The sequence below is a fragment of the Lygodium microphyllum genome, chromosome 13 (assembly GCF_053477565.2).
Source record: "Lygodium microphyllum isolate KBCC chromosome 13, Lygodium_microphyllum_v1.1.10, whole genome shotgun sequence".
Classification (NCBI taxonomy): Eukaryota; Viridiplantae; Streptophyta; class Polypodiopsida; order Schizaeales; family Lygodiaceae; genus Lygodium; species Lygodium microphyllum.
The window spans coordinates 70,353,062-70,371,208 of NC_141147.1; the positions used below are offsets into that span (position 1 = coordinate 70,353,062).

The 18,147-nt window shown below is 43.2% G+C and overlaps 1 pseudogene; it reads right to left on the reverse strand.

Annotated features, from left to right (window-relative positions):
• Positions 1-505: 505 nt before the first annotated feature.
• LOC148026746 (plasma membrane ATPase 2-like) lies at positions 506-11,480 on the reverse strand (annotated as a pseudogene).
• Positions 11,481-18,147: the final 6,667 nt, after the last annotated feature.

An 18,147-nucleotide genomic window follows, 5' to 3' on the forward strand; every position in this document is an offset into this window, starting at 1 on the left:
TTTGACATATGGACTCCCTTGTACACAAATGTATCATGTATTGACAATGTATTGAATCGTGAGTCTTGAGTCGTGTATTAAGTTTTAGATAGTAATATTGAATCGTGTATTCATAGAGAGTGAGTCTTGATTCGTGTCTTGAAATCTAAATCACTCTTTTTTTATGGTGCAATGCACCAAAAAAAAATCCAGAGAGTGCCTTTGGGTGGCTCGATGCTGGAACAGCATCCAGGCACCCAAAAGCACTCTCTGGATTTTTTTTTTCCCTCTGTAATCGCGTGTATAAGCGCGTGTCATCTGTCAAAATCGCGTATATTTGCGCGGATAGTCTGTTAGATTCGCGTGTAAATTTGCAACAAAACTGCGCAGAACGCGTGTATGGGGTCATGTATTCGCGCGACTGACTGTCACTGTACACGCGCTTTTACACGCATGTCTCTGGCCGCGATGATACACGCGCTATTACACGGGCCCGACACTTTTTTTCCCAAGTCATTTTGTGCGTCTAGGAGCGCGGGTATGAGCCCGATCCCTTGTAGTGAATTGGTTCTCTATTCTGGATGCCCTTGCTCCCTGTCTCTTTTGCTATGGCCAACTGATCACCTGTTATCATCTTCACATTGACAGCTAAGTTCAAAGCTCGCTGAATGGACTTAGTACTGTCATTATCGTGGAGGATTTAAAAAAAAAGGGTAATAGACCACAAAATCGCCCCACGGCCACCAAGACACTCTTTATTCCTTTTCAGGAACTTCTTGTAAGGCAACAACAAGTGATTGCAAGCCCCTCTCAGCTAATTTGTCAATTGCTACATGTACTCTCCCTTCAGTCTCTACTTTGTTATGAGCTAGATCAAGTATCTGCTCTGGAGCACCCTTGCTAGCCCTGAACCATTGTCTACCAGCATCAATGTCCATAAGAGCTGTTCTCTCGTGACCAGTAAAGCCTTACAGCCCGTAATTTCAGGAGCTTTTTCTTTCTGCGCCCCCATTTTCCTGGTATGCTTCCCCCTTTTTGCCTTCAACATGCCATTTCCATCCAGAAAAGCGGCTCCTCACAATAGCAGCAGATAAAGCTTTTGCCAATTCCGTTTTGCCCACTCCAGTGGGTCCCATGAACATAAAACTGGCAATAGGACAGTTCGGATCAGCAAGCCCAATGTAACTCTTCATAAAGTGCTGGTTCATGTCTACCAAGACACGGTCAGGGAGAAGCCTATCAAGATGACCACGGAAGGTCTTCACATAGCTGAAAATGTAATCCCAACACCCGCAGTTTAGCCCTGCAAAGTGCTGCTTCAATTCATACAGAATCTCATTCATCTGAAAAACTGCTAGAAGAGTCTCAATCATCATAGTAGCTCTTATGCTGCCCCACAATGAACTCATCTTGTTATTGACCTCTATCCAGGCCATGCCATGCTTTTTGCCTGCATCAGTAGTTCTCCTCAGAATTTGAACTGCATTAGCATCTTCCCACATGTGCACATCTATATAGATACTTGACATTGTCTTCTCAAGATAGCCAGCATGACTACAAGCAGTAAGAATTCTAGTTAAGATAACAACATCTTGCTTTGTCCTTCCTTCTGCATGTCTTGAAGGAATTCTACCACCTTCCTGTTCCATCCGTCCATAAAGTTCAATACTGGCTAGATCATGACCTTGTAGAAAAACACCAGCAATCATTGCACCCTTCATATGCTTCAGCAGGTTCTCCATGTTTGCAGTACATATCAATGAGTACATTTCCTGCTTCTACATCAAAATCGGATTCTGTCCTGGTTATCTGATCAGATATCATTCTACCATACCTTACGGCCCAAATGCTATTACAAGCTTTTAGAACACATGTCAATATGAACTTGTTTGGCACAACCCTCATGCTGCATAATATCATACTAATGGAGAGCCTTCTTTACCTATACTGCCCACACAGAACAAAAATGCAAACACAACAACTAAGTATGTACAAAGTAACATATGTCACACACACAACATTTTGGTGGATTCCACACCTCGGATGCGCAACAATACGACATCCACCCCCTCTAATCCTACGCATCCTCTGGATGGGCCAACTACCCATGATCATTATCATCAAGATCCACAAACAGATCAATCTCTTCATTATGTATTTCCAGTACTTCAGCAAGATTATCTGTCATATTATCTGTCTCTTCTATTAAAGTTTCTTCTCGTTGCTCTTCTCTTGCAAACTCTTCCAATACATGATCCTCATCTCTTTTCTTGAAAATCTTGATTCTTTTTCCTGCAATAGGCACTCTAAGCACTATCCCATCCAATTCTCTCAACTCATATGTTGCATTATCAAAGACATGTCTGACTATGTATGGCCCAAACCATCTTTTCACCATCTTCCGAAGTGTAGTATGCTGATTTTCAAGGCTGCTATCAAAGACTAATACCCAGTCTCCCTCATTTATTGCTCTAGGCCGCAAGCGATGCCTGCTATCAAACCTATCCTTATTTCTTAGTCTGGGAACCTTCAACCTGTCAATAGCTAGCTGAATATCCTCTGGTCTTCTCTCCAACTACCGAATCCGAAGAGCTAAGAGCTCCTCTCTCATCAAATCCTCCTGCCAAGGTAAAACTGACCAAGTCAAAGCACAAGTCTCAGTCGGCATAACTGGTTTTTGACCATACATCAACTCTACGGGCATATATCCTGTGGTAACACTGTGAGTCATACGATCAACCCACAAAGCAAATGGTAGAAGTCTCGGCCATTCTCCAATCCATCCTCTGCATGCTTTGGCTAATGCTTTCACTATCGGCGGATGCCCTCTTTCACTCATTCCGTTTCCCTCTGGATTGTATGCTGTGGTTAGAGCCAACTTGATTCCTAGTTGAGAGAAAAACTCCCTAGCTTCATCTACATCCAATTCACCACGATCCGCAATGATCTTACCCACACAGCCATATCTGCATAAAATTTCTTCCAATAAGAACTTACACATTGCACTAGTGGTCTTCGTTCTCAAAGGTCTGCCCTCAACATGATTGGTAAGATCCTCTCTAGCCAAAACAATATACCTCATCTGTCATACATCCATAGGCATAGTAACCAAGTCAACTACCCACTTATAATGAATGCATAGCGGATAGGTCCGATGAAGCTCATCTCGATGACGCACTACCGAATACATCTGGCAGTCTCTCCAAGTCTCTACAAAGTGAGAAACATCTCTATACATGCCTTTCCACCAATATTTCTCCTTGATTTTCTCATAAGTAGCCCACACTCCTCTATGACCAGCCCAAGGACTCTCATGAAACTCCCTCATCACCTGTAACTGTGTCTCTATATCGCAGGCAACCCGCCAAGGTAATCCGCCTCTTTTCTTCGGATGCTTCCAAAGAAATCTGTCCTTGAGAAAATAACCATAGGCTTTTCTTTTGATCTTCTTGAACTCTTCATTTGTCCATTCATATCTTTTGCTTAGTGTACTAAGGTACTTGCCAATCTGCAACCAATCTCCAACATAGAGTTCTTCTATGAAAGCCACAATATCATAGACATGGCAAACATGATCAACCATAGTGGCTGAAATTTATGCATCATCCTCTTCTGCAAGTAGTGTCTCCTCATCATCATATCTGGCTCTAGACAGCATATCTGCCACTGGATTATCCTTCCCTACTATATATTTAAATTCTGGATTTAATGACTTGATGTATGCAATCCATATCAGCATAGCTATATCCGGAGTAGAGCAACTTGTAATCATACCTATCAATGGCAAGCAATCTGTCTCTACCACAACTGAAGCTCCAATAAAGTACTCCTTGTCACATTTGAGAGTCGTAACAATCCCCAATAACTCTCTCTTGATTTGCAGATATCTCCTCTATCTCTCATTTAGGACTTTCGCCCCAAACCGAATAGCATACATGTTTCCATCTGCATCATCTTGACCCACAGCCCAACCTATGCCAATTGGACTAGTGTCAACTGTCAATACAATAGGCCTTCCACAATTATAATCCGCTTTCTTGAGAGTAGGAGCAATCTGCAATAACTTCTTCAATTTTCGCATGGCTCTAGTGTGGCTCTCATCCCAATAAAAATTTTGCCCCTTTCGAAGCAACTGATATAAACAATCTACTATGTGTGCAAAATGGGGTATCCAAATCATATAAAACACACAAGCTCCAATGAATCTCAGTACCTCTGAAGTGGTAGAACAATACTCCGTAATCTTGCCTATAGCATCCACCTTCTCAGGTGAGGGTTTCCTGCCATAATACCCACACATATGTCCAACAATAACAACCTCATTTACTCCAAAAATAGATTTTTGCCCTGATAGTGTCAAGTTCACTTTTTCTAACCTGGCCAAAATCTTCTCACAAGCTGAAATATGATCAGCCACAAAGTATCTGCATCCCTGCTCATTTAAACTCTCATTCTTCTCTTCTTCTACACACCCCTTAATGGGCACATCATCGAAGAAAGGCATGGTAAGCTGAGGTATGTAATCACGAAGGACCTTATGCATGGCATTCATCATATGCGCAACAGAATTAGCGGCACCTTCAGACAAGGTACACATCATGACAAGCCCAATAGGAGTTCTCATAGTGGTTATGTTCTTGCTTTCCAAAGCCAGCTGAAATTGATCATATCCCTAATACAAATCACCTAAAGAATAGATGGCACGTCCAGCAAATGCTTCTGCAAACTCATCCACAACTAGACCTATACCAACATTCCTGATAGTAACTCTGTTTACTAGCTGCATGTCCTATATAAATCCGAGAATACCATTCTTCTTTAGAACCATAAACCACCTATTTGAGTATGGTGCAGATAAAGGCTCAAGAATTCCCATCCTGATTTTCTCATTCAACAAATCAATCAGCTTTGGCAAGTGTGCCTTAGGCACTGGAATATGTTGGAGGTTCCATGGAATATGAGGAATAGTAAAGATCACCATAGGAGCAACAATATCCGGGTTCACACATCCAATCTCAAGCGGGAAAAAAGCAAACCCCCTTCCATGTCGCTCAAGCATCTCCTGAAAGCATTGCTTCTCTGTGGGTAGTAAGAATTCACCATTTCCAATTTTCAATTCAGCAAGAGTCTCTGCTGAAAATTTATGGCCTATATGCTCCGGATTCCTTAAAATTGGCTGTTTGGCAGCCCTCTCTATTTGCTGATCACTATCAGGTGGAAGCGGTACAGCTACCGACTTCACCTTCTTATCCACAGTTTTGTATTTCGTGTCAACCCTGGCTTCATTATGATCCTTTGCATTACTCAAATCTTGCTGTAAATCAGCAATTCTGTACTCCAGTGGTGGTTGAATATCCTCAGCCCTCTGCTCTATGGACTGCATAGGAACAGCCCTAAACTCTGGATGATGAAATATTTCAGCAGTAAACTCTGTTGGCTGAAAGTTTTCAGCCCTCTGTGTCTCTGTAAACTGATCATATTCAGCCGGAAACTCTGTTTGCTGAATTTCTTCAGCACTCAACACTTTTTGCTGAGTCAGCTCAGCCTCTGACTCTATCTGCGCCACAAAATCTGCAATTTCATGAAACATGTCCAGGGATTGCACTAATACATTACTGTGGCAACTCTGCATATAAGTTTTCAGCATATTTTCCATCTCTATAATCATATCTGCACAAATCATACTGTCATACATCCCATCTATATGCTCATCATCCTCTAAAATTCCTGCATTTTTTAAATTTTTCTCCTTCCTGCATATGTACTGCCTGGCAGCTTTAGGAAACTTAGAAGTCTTCTGATAGAAATCCCAACAAAACTGGAGGAGAAAACAGTGTTCCCAACAGGCAAGAACTCCAATCTCCTCTGCTTTGTACCACCGTCGTCTCGCGAAACAGTGGTACCTAATGAAGACCCGAATCCCTCACAGTGGGCAAAGGTGCATCTCTAAGAGTATCCCTGTTTCTAACATGGTTCACACACACAGTCATAAACTGAACTGCTCTCATGCCATCTTTACTGCGAATCCGTGCGTAAGCAAATCCATCATCCATTACCTTTGTTTCCATGCGCACCTCTGTGATGAATGGCTGTCCAAGAATTATGGGATAAGAGCATGAATCCTGCACAAAGAAATGGAAATCCTCCTCTACATCTCCAATAGAAACCCTGACACTGGGACAAGCAGCATACAAATCACCTGCAGTGTTGTAGGCAGCTCTCATACGCCACCCATGCTCTACATCCATAGGCCATCTATTACTTTCATAAACTCCACAAACTATGAGATTAATCTCTGAACCATGATCCACCAAAGCAACATAAGGCACCTGTTTCTCTCCAATTTTTACCATTGTCTATGTAGTTGACCTAGCCCAATGACTTCACGAAAAGTAACTATGCGGTATCAAGACAGGCTCATCAGTTTCAGCATAATGCATAGGCTGAACCCTCTTCTCTATCTGTGGGAAAACAGAAGCATTCTCAACCATAACCTCATCCTCATCCTCATCCAACTCCCCAATCAAAACTCCCTGTGTATCAATAGTAGGCAATGCATGTCTTTTCCTCTTCAGGACCTCTTGGAACTGATCTTGAAACCCTCTTTTCGAAATGCCCAAAACCTCAGAAATAGTAAAAGTCACCTCACTGCCAAGTATCTTGTCATTAAAGATTTTCTTCATGTCCATACATGTCTCAATATCTGACATCAATCTAAACCCTGGTTGCTTTCTCTCTCTAGGCTCTTGCCTCTTTTCTCTCTTTTGAGCATCTTCCATATGTCGTTCTGGCCCTGGTCTCAAAGACGGTCCTGCAGTAGGTGGAGTAACAAACTCACCCCCTCTAGTCTTTTTAGCTGCACTAGGATTTTCTTCATCCCTCTTATGCTTCTCCTCAACAAGTACATCTGCTCCCTGAGACTTAGCCAAGTAGGCATAAATAGAGTACCTGTCAAGAGGCGAATCCCAACGTGTCTTAGATCTCATGCTAGAGCCTGCACTAGTCAAAACAGTTTGCTGAATTTTTCCCTTGTTTGCCATCTCCATAGCATAAGTCCATAATGCTGACTGATTCTCTGATCCCTTCTCAATCTGGACTCCATATGCACAAGCATCTTCTCTAGCTACCACATAAGAAGTACGCGCAGCCATGTCATCCACTAACTTCTTCATTCCGCCTTTCCCAAAGTTGGTAGCAAGCGGAGCTCCTATTTCAGTCAACCAAATCTTACCATCTTGTCCCCAAAATACCAAATTCTTCCTCGTTGCATCCTAAAAAGATTCACAATCCCTGTAATGCTGATGGTTCGTACTATCACACCAAATACATCTTCGATCTCTCCTAGGTGCACTAGGAGCACTCGTAGGTGCAGTAGGAGCGCTAGAAGAAATAGTAGGTGCAGTCAAAGCAAATTGCTCTTTCAATTATCCCACCAATTCTTCTTTAACAAACTCTAGTGTCAAATCCATTATGCCTTTGATTATGTCATCAAGAGAGGTAGGCACCGATGGAGTGGAAGGAGCCGGCATCGGTCTTGGAGCAGGAGGAATAGGAGGAGTAGAAACAGTAGCCACTGGCATATGCTATAAAACTGGTTGAGGAGGAGAAGAAATAACAGGGATAGAAGCAAGCATCGGAGCAGAAGACGGCGTCGGTGTCATAGATCCATTCTGTAGGCGGGTCTTCCATATCCTCCTCTTAGTCAAAGTCGAGACTGCATCCTAGGCATCTTGCCAATACGTTTTAAGTCCCATAGGCTTTGTGCGATCCTCAAGAAGCTCTCCCAATTCTTCTTGAAGAGCAGGATCTGCAGCTTGCAAGAAAAGCTCAACTTTCTCAACATCCAATGCTCTTTGTTCAATGGCATCAAGCTGACTATACCTTTCTTTAAATTCTCGTATCAACTCTGAAGCAACTAGACCTTTGTTTGGCATGTAGACCCATTCTCGGAATGATCGCCATGTAGCCATCCCAAAGTCCTCAAGGAAATACTCCTCTTTCAAGGCCTTCTAGAAATACTCCTCTTTCAGGGCCTTCTTAAAATCTTGCCAATGCAAATTTTGAATAAAAAGATCAGTCACTTTTGCCCTCAAGGTGGGTGTGACAAGATGAAGGAAATACTTACTCATAAGTCCAGTTGGAACTCCAAAAAACCCCATCTTGATCTCATATGTCTTCAAGTATGCTAAAACATTACGGCCATCAAATAGCTTCTTCTCATTCTCAATTGCTTCAATCGCCTTAGTCACGCTAATTGCATTCTCCTGCTCCGAATATAGTTGCCTTTGCTGAGACAACTGCTGTTGATGCAATTGCTGCTGCTGCTGCATATACAATTGTGTCTGCTGATTTTGAAGCTGCATATACATGGACATATTCCGTAAAATCTGCTTTAGATCATCTATTGAAGTATTTGACGCAGCAGTCAATGATGGAGCTGAAGTAGAGGACACAGCAGGAATTGTAGAAGAGGCTCAAATGGATGCTGAAGTATCTCCCATCCTGAAATTTATGCGACGCTTTCAGGTCGGGTTCACCAAAGATGTCAAAGAGTTTTTGAAAGCAAATTCGCAACCACAGAGGTCCTTGAGAAATTCCAAGATGGAAGATCAAGAGAAACAAATAATCGAGACAAATATGATGCCATGGTTTAAGTGTATTACAATTTTTGGTTCAAGTACAAGCGGCAAGACGGATCAACCAAGAGAATCAATCCTCTCAAGAAAACCACATCAAGTTATAAATTAGAATACAATAGCATCAAATATGTCATCTAGTCTTGAAGAGAATGTCTTCAAAATAGACTCTTCTTCAGCTGATGGGTCAGCTAGTATGTGTCTTGAGTGCAGCACTAAATTCAGTGCCACTGGAACTCGCCCAAGTTTCAATCTTTTGCCTTTTACACTTTTCAGTCGTCGCTAGTTTTCATCTGATCTACCAGTCTAAAATTTTCCTTATGTCCTGCTAGCTGGGAGTACCTTGCCATTGTCAGTCACAGAAACATCTCGTATTTTCAAATATGCAAGAGTTGCAACTGACTCAAACAAAGCAGCATCGAACACCGATCCATCAGAATCAAGTCAATACACATCCAAATAGGCCATCCACGATGCCTTGTGTGGTGCAATACGTAGCTCTTGTAAATCTACCATTGAGGAATTTGAAAGTGCATTTGTAATCTGCTCTGTGATCACTAAAGCTTCTTCAAATGGCCTGCCAGGACATCCACAGCTCCACTGGATCTTCAGCCTTTTTGCCACGTGATTCAAAGTACATATAGAACATCATTTACACTCCCAATAATGGACATGATAGAGTTGAATATCAAATTGCAGACCAAATATGAGGCTATGCATGTGACTATACCACTTGTCCCACAGAGCTTGATTAACATGTCACATGCAGGATACGGCATGCTCAATCTAGTGTGATCCTTATCACCAATAAAGCCATCTCAAAAGCATAATCTACATATGCTTTGTACTATATCTATGGATCTATGAGGCCATTGCCAATAGCAAATCCCTTCAACTTTATTGGTAAACCCTCTTTCTCTTTGTTGCCCATGTGAATGTGACTAGTAACAACAGGAACGTAGTGTCCAGCATATGATTCTTCGGTAACATAGAACTCATTTCCTAAAAGCTCAAGATGTGCTTCATAGAAGGCTTGCAAAAAAAACTGTACATATTTTTACTGACGCCATTCTCATCATACCGAATGTCTTGAATATCACTGCTGTAATTAAGACCAGTCCCAATTGGCTGGTCAACAAATATTATGTTTGACACCTGATCCCACCCATACTTATTCCAGATAAGTGTAAGATGTCCATTGCCTTGCAGATGCAGCAATTTGTAACTGTTCTTCTTCTGACATTCATGACACTCTAGTCATTCCATCTGCATACTAATCAAGAGACTCTGCAAGAAATCCAGTCCCTTTGACCATCCTGTTCAAGAACTATGTCCATCTTTGGCCCAGTAGAGGCGGGTAGAGCTCGCAGAGTTGCTTCTCCTGTCCATTGGATTGAAAGGTAGAAAATGCACTTCTCTGATGTTTGCTCGGCGGGCCACTTTTGGATCTGCCAGCATATTTACTATGGCAGTATCAATAGCATCTTGGTTCTCTGTTCTGGATGCCCTTGCTCCCTATCTCTTTTGCTATGGCCAACTGATCACCTGTTATCATCTTCACATTGACAGCTAAGTTCAAAGCTCGTTGAATGGGCTTAGTACTGTCATGTTGTGGAGGATTTTAAAAAAAGGGTAATAGACCACAAAATTGCCCCATGGGCCACCAGGACACTCTTTATTCCTTTCAGGAACTTCCTATAAGGCAATAGCAAGTGATTGCAAGCCCCCCTCAGCTAATTTGTCAATCGCTACATGTACTCTCCCTTCAATCTCTACTTTGTTATGACCTAGATCAAGTATCTGCTCTGGAGCACCCTTGCTAGCCTTGAACCATTATCTACGAGCATCAATGTCCGTAAGAGCTGTTCTCTCGTCACCAGTAAAGCCTTACAGCCCGTAATTTCAGGAACTTTTTCTTTTTGTGCCCCCATTTTCCTGGTATGCAACTGACTCAAACAAAGCAGCATCGAACATCGATCCATCAGAATCAAGTCAATACACATCCAAATAGGCCATCCATGATGCCTTGTGTGGTGCAATACGTAGCTCTTGTAAATCTACCATTGAGGAATTTGAAAGTGCATTTGTAATCTACTCTGTGATCACTAAAGCTTCTTCAAATGGCCTGCCAGGACATCCACAGCTCCACTAGATCTTCAGCCTTTTTGCCACGTGATTCAAAGTACATATAGAACATCATTTACACTCCGTATAATGGACATGATAGAGTTGAATATCAAATTGCAGACCAAATATGAAGCTACGCATGTGACTATACCACTTGTCCCACAGAGCTTGATTGACATGTCACATGCAGGATATAGCTTGCTCAATCTGGTGTGATCCTTATCACCAATAAAGCCCATCTCAAAAGCATAATTTGCATATGCTTTGTACTATATCTCTGGATCTGTGAGGCCATTGCCAATAGAAAATCCCTTCAACTTGATTGGTAAACCCTATTTCTCTTTGTTGCCCATGTGAATGCGACTAGTAACAGCAGGAACGTAGTGTCGAGCATATGATTCTTCAGTAACATAGAACTCATTTCCTAAAAGCTCAGGATGTGCTTCATAGAAGGCTTGCAAAAAAAAACTATACATATCTTCACTGATGCCATTCTCATCATGCGGAATGTCTCGAATATCACTGTTGTAATTAAAACAAGTCCCAATTGGATGATCAACAAATATTATGTTTGACACCTAATCCCACCCATACTTATTCCAGATAAGTGTAAGATGTCCATTGCCTTGCAAATGCAGCAATTTGTAACTGTTCTTCTTCTGACATTCGTGACACTCTGGTCATTGCATCTGCATACAGATCAATAGACTTTGCAAGAAATTCAGTCCCTTTGACCATCCTGTTCAAGAACTATGTCCATCTTTGGCCCAGTAGAGGCCGGTAGAGCTGGCAGAGCTGCTTCTCCTGTCCATTGGATTGAAAGGTAGAAAATGCACTTCTCTGATGTTTGCTTGGCGGGCCACTTTTGGATCTGCCAGCATATTTACTATGGCAGTATCAATAGCATCTTGGTTCTCTGTTCTGGATGCCCTTGCTCCCTGTCTCTTTTGCTATGGCCAACTGATCACCTGTTATCATCTTCACATTGACAACTAAGTTCAAAGCTCGCTGAATGGACTTAGTACTGTCATGTCGTGGAGGATTTTTAAAAAAAGGGTAATAGACCACAAAATCGCGCCCCAGGGCCACCAGGACACTCTTTATTCCTTTCAGGAACTTCCTGTAAGGCAACAACAAGTGATTGCAAGCCCCTCTCAGCTAATTTCTCAATCGCTGCATGTACTCTCCCTTCAATCTCTACTTTGTTATGAGCTAGATCAAGTATTTGCTCTGGAGCACCCTTGCTAGCCCTGCACCATTGTCTACTAGCATCAATGTCCGTAAGAGCTGTTCTCTCATGACCAGTAAAGCCTTACAGCCCGTAATTTCAGGAGCTTTTTCTTTCTGCGCCCCCATTTTCCTGGTATGCTCCCCCCTTTTTGCCTTCAACACGCCATTTCCATCCAGAAAAGCGGCTCCTCACAATAGCAGCAGATAAAGCTTTTGCCAATTCCGTTTTGCCCACTCCAGTGGGTCCGATGAACATAAAACTGGCGATAGGATAGTTCGGATCAGCAAGCCCAGTGTAACACTTCATAAAGTGCTGGTTCATGTCTACCAAGACACGGTCAGGGAGAAGCTTATCTGGATGATCACGGAAGGTCTTCACATAGCTGAAAATGTAATCCCAATGCCCGCAGTTTATCCCTGCAAAGTGCTCCTTCAATTCATACAGAATCTCATTCATCTCAAAAACTGCGAGAAGAGTCTCAATCATCATAGTAGCTCTTATGTTGCCCCACAATGAACTCATTAACCTTGTTATTGACCTCTATCCAGGCCATGCCAGGCTTTTTTCCTGCATCAATAGTTCTCCTCAGAATTTGAACTGCATTAGCATCTTCCCACATGTGCACATTTGTATAGATGCTTGACATTGTCTTCTCAAGATAGCCAGCATGACTACAAGCAATAAGAATTCTAGTTAAGATAACATCATTCAGCTTTGTCCTTCCTTCTGCATGTCCTAAAGGAATTCTACCACCTTCTTGTTCCATCCGTCCATAAAGTTCAATATTGGCTAGATCATGACCTTGTAGAAAAACACCAGCAATCATTGCACCCTTAATATGCTTCAGCAGGTTCTCCATGTTTGGAGTACATATCAATGAGTACATTTCCTACTTCTACATCAAAATCGGATTCTGTCCTGGTTATCTGATCAGATATCATTCTACCATACCTTACGGCCCCAATGCTATTACAAGCTTTTAGAACACATGTCAATATGAACTTGTTTGGCACAACCCTCATGCTGCATAATATCATATTAATGGAGAGCCTTCTCTCCCTATACTGCCCACGCAGAACAAAAATGCAAACACAACAACGAAGTATGTACAAAGTAACAGATGTCACACACACAACATTTTGGTGGATTCCACACCTCGGATGCGCAACAATACGACATCCACCCCCTCTAATCCTACGCATCCTCCGGATGGGCCAACTACCCATGATCATTATCATCAAGATCCACAAACAGATCAATCTCTTCATTATGTATTTCCGGTACTTCAGCAAGATTATCTGTCATATTATCTGTCTCTTCTATTAAAGTTTCTTCTCGTTGCTCTTCTCTTGCAAACTCTTCCAATACATGATCCTCATCATCTCTTTTCTTGAAAATCTTGATTCTTTTTCCTGCAATAGGCACTCTAAGCACTGTCCCATCCAATTTTGTCAACTCATATGTTGCATTATCAAAGACATGTCTAACTATGTATGGCCCAAACCATCTTTTCACCATCTTCTGAAGTGCAGTATGCTGATTTTCAAGGCTGCTATCAAAGACTAATACCCAGTCTCCCTCATTTATTGCTCTAGGCCGCAAGCGATGCCTGCTATCAAACCTATCCTTATTTCTTAGTCTGGAAACCTTCAACCTATCAATAGCTAGCTAAATATCCTCTGGTTTTCTCTCCAACTGCCGAATCCGAAGAGCTAAGAGCTCCTCTCTCGTCAAATCCTCCTGCCAAGGTAAAACTGACCAAGTCAAAGCACAAGTCTCAGTCGGCATAACTAGTTTCTGACCATACATCAACTCTGCGGACATATATCCTGTGGTAACACTGTGAGTCATACGATTAGCCCACAAAGCAAATGGTAGAAGTCTTGGCCATTCTCCAATACGTCCTCTGCATGCTTTGGCTAATGCTTTCACTATCGGTGGATGCCCTCTTTCACTCTTTCCATTTCCCTCTGGATTATATGCTGTGGTTAGAGCCAACTTGATTCCTAGTTGAGAGAAAAACTCCCTAGCTTCATCTACATCCAATTCACCACGATCCGCAATGATCTTGTTAGATATGATCAATGCCCCACCCTCATTAGGTGCTACCAATGATCCATGGTGCTCAAAGTTGTAAGGCCCCCATTATGAGGAGAAGCCAAATGTGAGCCCGGACATTGGTTGAGTCCTGACTTGTATATCAGATGAGGTTTATGTGACCGGATGGCAAAAAGGTGACTGTTGTGGGTCTAATCTTTGGGTTAGATGGAGTGGTTAAGCTGGTAGCAACTCGAGGCACATTGCATTGAGTTGCGTGGTAAGGGAGTTAAAAGGGGCCCCTATTGTGGGGTCCGGGGGCCGCGGAAGCGGCCCCTGGCTGGGGGGTCCCAGGGGGGCCAGCGGCCCCCCTGGCGGGGGTCCGGGGGCAGCGCCCCCGGCCCGATGGTAAAGGGAATATTCCCTGGAATATTCCCTGGCCGACTAGTGGAGGCTCATATGGTAGGTCGGTCAGCAGGCCGACCTAACGACCTTCGCGGGCTATAAAAGCTAAACCCCTTCGCAGCCATCTTACACTCATCTTTCACCCAGTCAGAGTTGTTGTTCCAGCTAGCCTTAAGCTCTTCACCTATCTTCTGTCTAGATCGCCATCTAAGCTTCACACAGTGGAAGCGCACGGGTGGACAGAGCCATCTTTGTATCAGTTGTTTGGAGTTAAAGAATTTTACTGATTCTCCTCTTATCTGTTGTGTACTCTCTATCTCTTTCTCAGATTCTGTTCGCTGCGCCGTGTAATATTTTACATGGTATCAGAGCCCAGGGGGCTCTAGAGATCGGAGAGAGTGCAAGAGGCAAAGGCTTCAACAGCAAAGAGAAACGATGTCGACTCCGGGAAGCAGTTCTGGCGCATCAGGAAGCGGTGCAGGAGGTGGTGCTGCTGTACCGGCTATTCAAACACTGAGGATTCGTCCACCAACCTTCAGCGAAGGCAAGTTAGATGGTACAAACTACACCTTGTGGAAGTTCAAAATTACTACTATCCTTGATTCTTATGAGCTTCTGGAGACTGTGCTGGGGACTGACGCAGAACCACAGCCTACCCCCGACCCATCAAATCCTAGTGTGATGATTCCTCCGAATGCAGATCTTCTACGAGCTTGGAAACGAAGGAATGCAGATGCATTGTGTGCCTTAGTTACAAGCTGTTCTGACAGTGTTTTGACTCTGATTCAGCATACAACCAAAGCGTCAGAGGCTTGGAATGTACTAAGGAGTCAGTATGAAACACGAAACCAAACAAGGATTCAAAACTTGGAGAATCAACTAGCAGCGGAGAAGTTTGCTGAAGGAGAGACGGTTGAAGCATTCATCACTCGGATTAAGAATCTGCGCGACCAGATGGCTGGCGCTGGGATACAAAAGACTAGCGAAGAGCTAGCTCGGAGGTGTCTTCGGATTTGTCCACAAAAGTTTGATGGACTAGTAACTGCCCTTAATACTCAGGTGAGACCTCAAGCTTTGACTTTTGAGGAGTTTTGTGCATTATTAATGGAGGAGGAGTTGAGGCTGAAAGCCCGAGAAGGAAGCAACAATGGAGATGCTGCATTCTCTGCCAATGCAAAAGGCAAAGGTGTTTCCTCCACCAAAAATGATGGTGACAAAAAGAAGAAGGGCGGCAAGAAGAAGTTTCAAGGAGAGTGCTTCTACTGTAAGAAGAAAGGACATGCAATTGCAGATTGTCGTGTCAAGAAGGCAGATGAAAAGAATGGTACCCTTAAAAGTAAAGGGAAAGAGACAGCCAATACGGCTGAAGCAGAGTTGGAATTATTCATGGCGACCATTGAGGAAGTGTGCTCCTCGGCGCAAGAAGAATCTACCACTGACTCTTGGGTGTTGGATAGTGGGGCCTCCCGTCACATGACCAACAAGAAAGGTCTATACAGTTCTATGCAGCCTCTACAAGAATCCATCACTGTGACGGTTGGAAATGATGCTAAATGCCCTGCTGCGGGCACAGGTACTATTTCTTTTGTTGCTGCAAATGGTGAAGTCAAAAAGCTTTCAAATGTGTTGTATGTTCCCGAAATCAGAAGAAATCTCTTATCAGTTGCTGCCATAACTGATCTTGGTCATGAAGTAAGGTTTAAGAAGACAGGTGCAGAAATTATTGATAGTGCTGGCACAATTGTTGGCAAAGGAGAAAGGAGGAACAACCTGTATGAGCTAAGTGCTCTTACAGCCACCGCTGGAGTGGGCACAAGTAAGCTTTGGCATGAAAGGTTTGGACACATCGGATTTGCAGTATTGAAGGAGATGCAAAAGCAAGGTATGGTTGCTCACCTACCTACAATAGCTGAATTGAAGGAACCATGTGAAGCTTGTATGATGGGCAAGCAACAGAGAAAGGCATTTCCACAAGAAAGCAAGAATAGAGCACATGCTCCTCTAGAGTTGGTGCATGCTGACTTGTGTGGTAAGATGCCTACACAGGCCTTGGGGGGATCTTCTTATTTTATGTTGATTGTCGATGACTACAGTAGGAAGATGTGGGTGTACTTCCTTCGTGATAAGGCTCAAGCTTTTGGTAAGTTTAAAGAATGGCTAATACTTGTTGAGAATGAAACAGGGAAAAGTGTGAAGAAATTTAGAACAGATGGTGGTGGTGAGTTCAACTCAAAGGAGTTTGAAGGCTTTTGCAAGAGCAAAGGGATCAAGCGTCAATTGACGACGCCTCACACACCTCAGCAGAATGGTGTTGTGGAACGCAGGAATCGTACCATTGTGGAGATGGCAAGATGCATGCTAAAGGGCAAGGGATTGCCTAACCATTTTTGGGCTGAAGCTGTTAATACTGCAGTCTACATTCTAAATCGGAGCTACACGAAGGCTCTCAAGGGAAAAACACCTCATGAGGCTTACACTGGTAAGAAACCATCTGTTTCACATTTCAGAATTTTTGGATGTGAATGTTATGCACATGTTCCAGATGAGAAGAGAAACAAGTTACAACCAAAAAGCAGAAAATGTATCTTCTTGGGTTATAGTGATGAGCAGAAGGCTTACAAGTTATATGACCAAGAGGCAAAGAAGATCATCGCGAGCCGTGATGTGGTGTTCAAGGAGGAGCCGCATACAGTGGAGGAGGAGAAGGCAAGGTCTTCCACTTTATCATCAAGCGAAGAAGTAGTCCACTATGAACCTGTCCCGAGAGCTATCCCTATCCTTAAGGAGGAGGAAGCATCATCTTCAGATGATGAGGAAAAAGTTCACCAACCTGACATCACCCCACCGGAAAAGCCATTGCCGCGCTGGGTGAAGCAGCTCTATGACCACAATAATCCTATGCCTGCATCTGTTGAGGAGAAGGCAGACGGACCAAGGAGGTCTCAGAGAATAGAGGAGCAAAGGAGGGCTTCTGCTCACATAGTCAACATGGCCTTGATGGTTGAGATTATGAGAGAAGTAAAGGAGCCAACTGACTTAGAAGAAGCACTTGCAGATCCATCATGGAAGGCTGCTATGCAGGCGGAGTATGACAGCATAATGAAGAATGACACTTGGGAGCTAGTGGATTGGCCAGCAAAGCGGAAGATTATTGGCACCAAGTGGATCTGGAAGGTAAAGTACAAGGCTGATGGTACCTTAGAAAAGTACAAAGCTAGACTGGTTGCCCAAGGATTTTCACAAGTTGAAGGGTTTGATTTTCAAGAGTCATTTGCCCCAACTGCCAGAATGACCACTATTCGCACGGTACTTGCAGTGGCTGCCCACAAGAAGTGGCCAGTGTACCAAATGGATGTTAAGTCAGCGTTCTTAAATGGTGACCTCAAGGAGGAGGTGTACGTGGCTCAGCCACCAGGGTTTGAGGCCCCCCATTCTGAGAACAAAGTGTGTAAACTGAAGAAGGCATTGTATGGGCTGAAACAAGCCCCCAGAGCATGGTACCAACGGATAGATAGGTTCTTTTTAAACCTAAACTTCAAAAGATGTGCCTCAGATGCTAACTTGTATGTTTACAGGGATGGTAAAAAGTCTGCAGTGATTGTCCTATATGTGGACGACCTTCTTATTACAGGTGACTATGAAGATATGATCAACCAAACTCGAAAGGCTTTGAGTTTTGAGTTTGAAATGACAGACTTGGGCTTGCTGCACTATTGTTTGGGGATTGAAGTC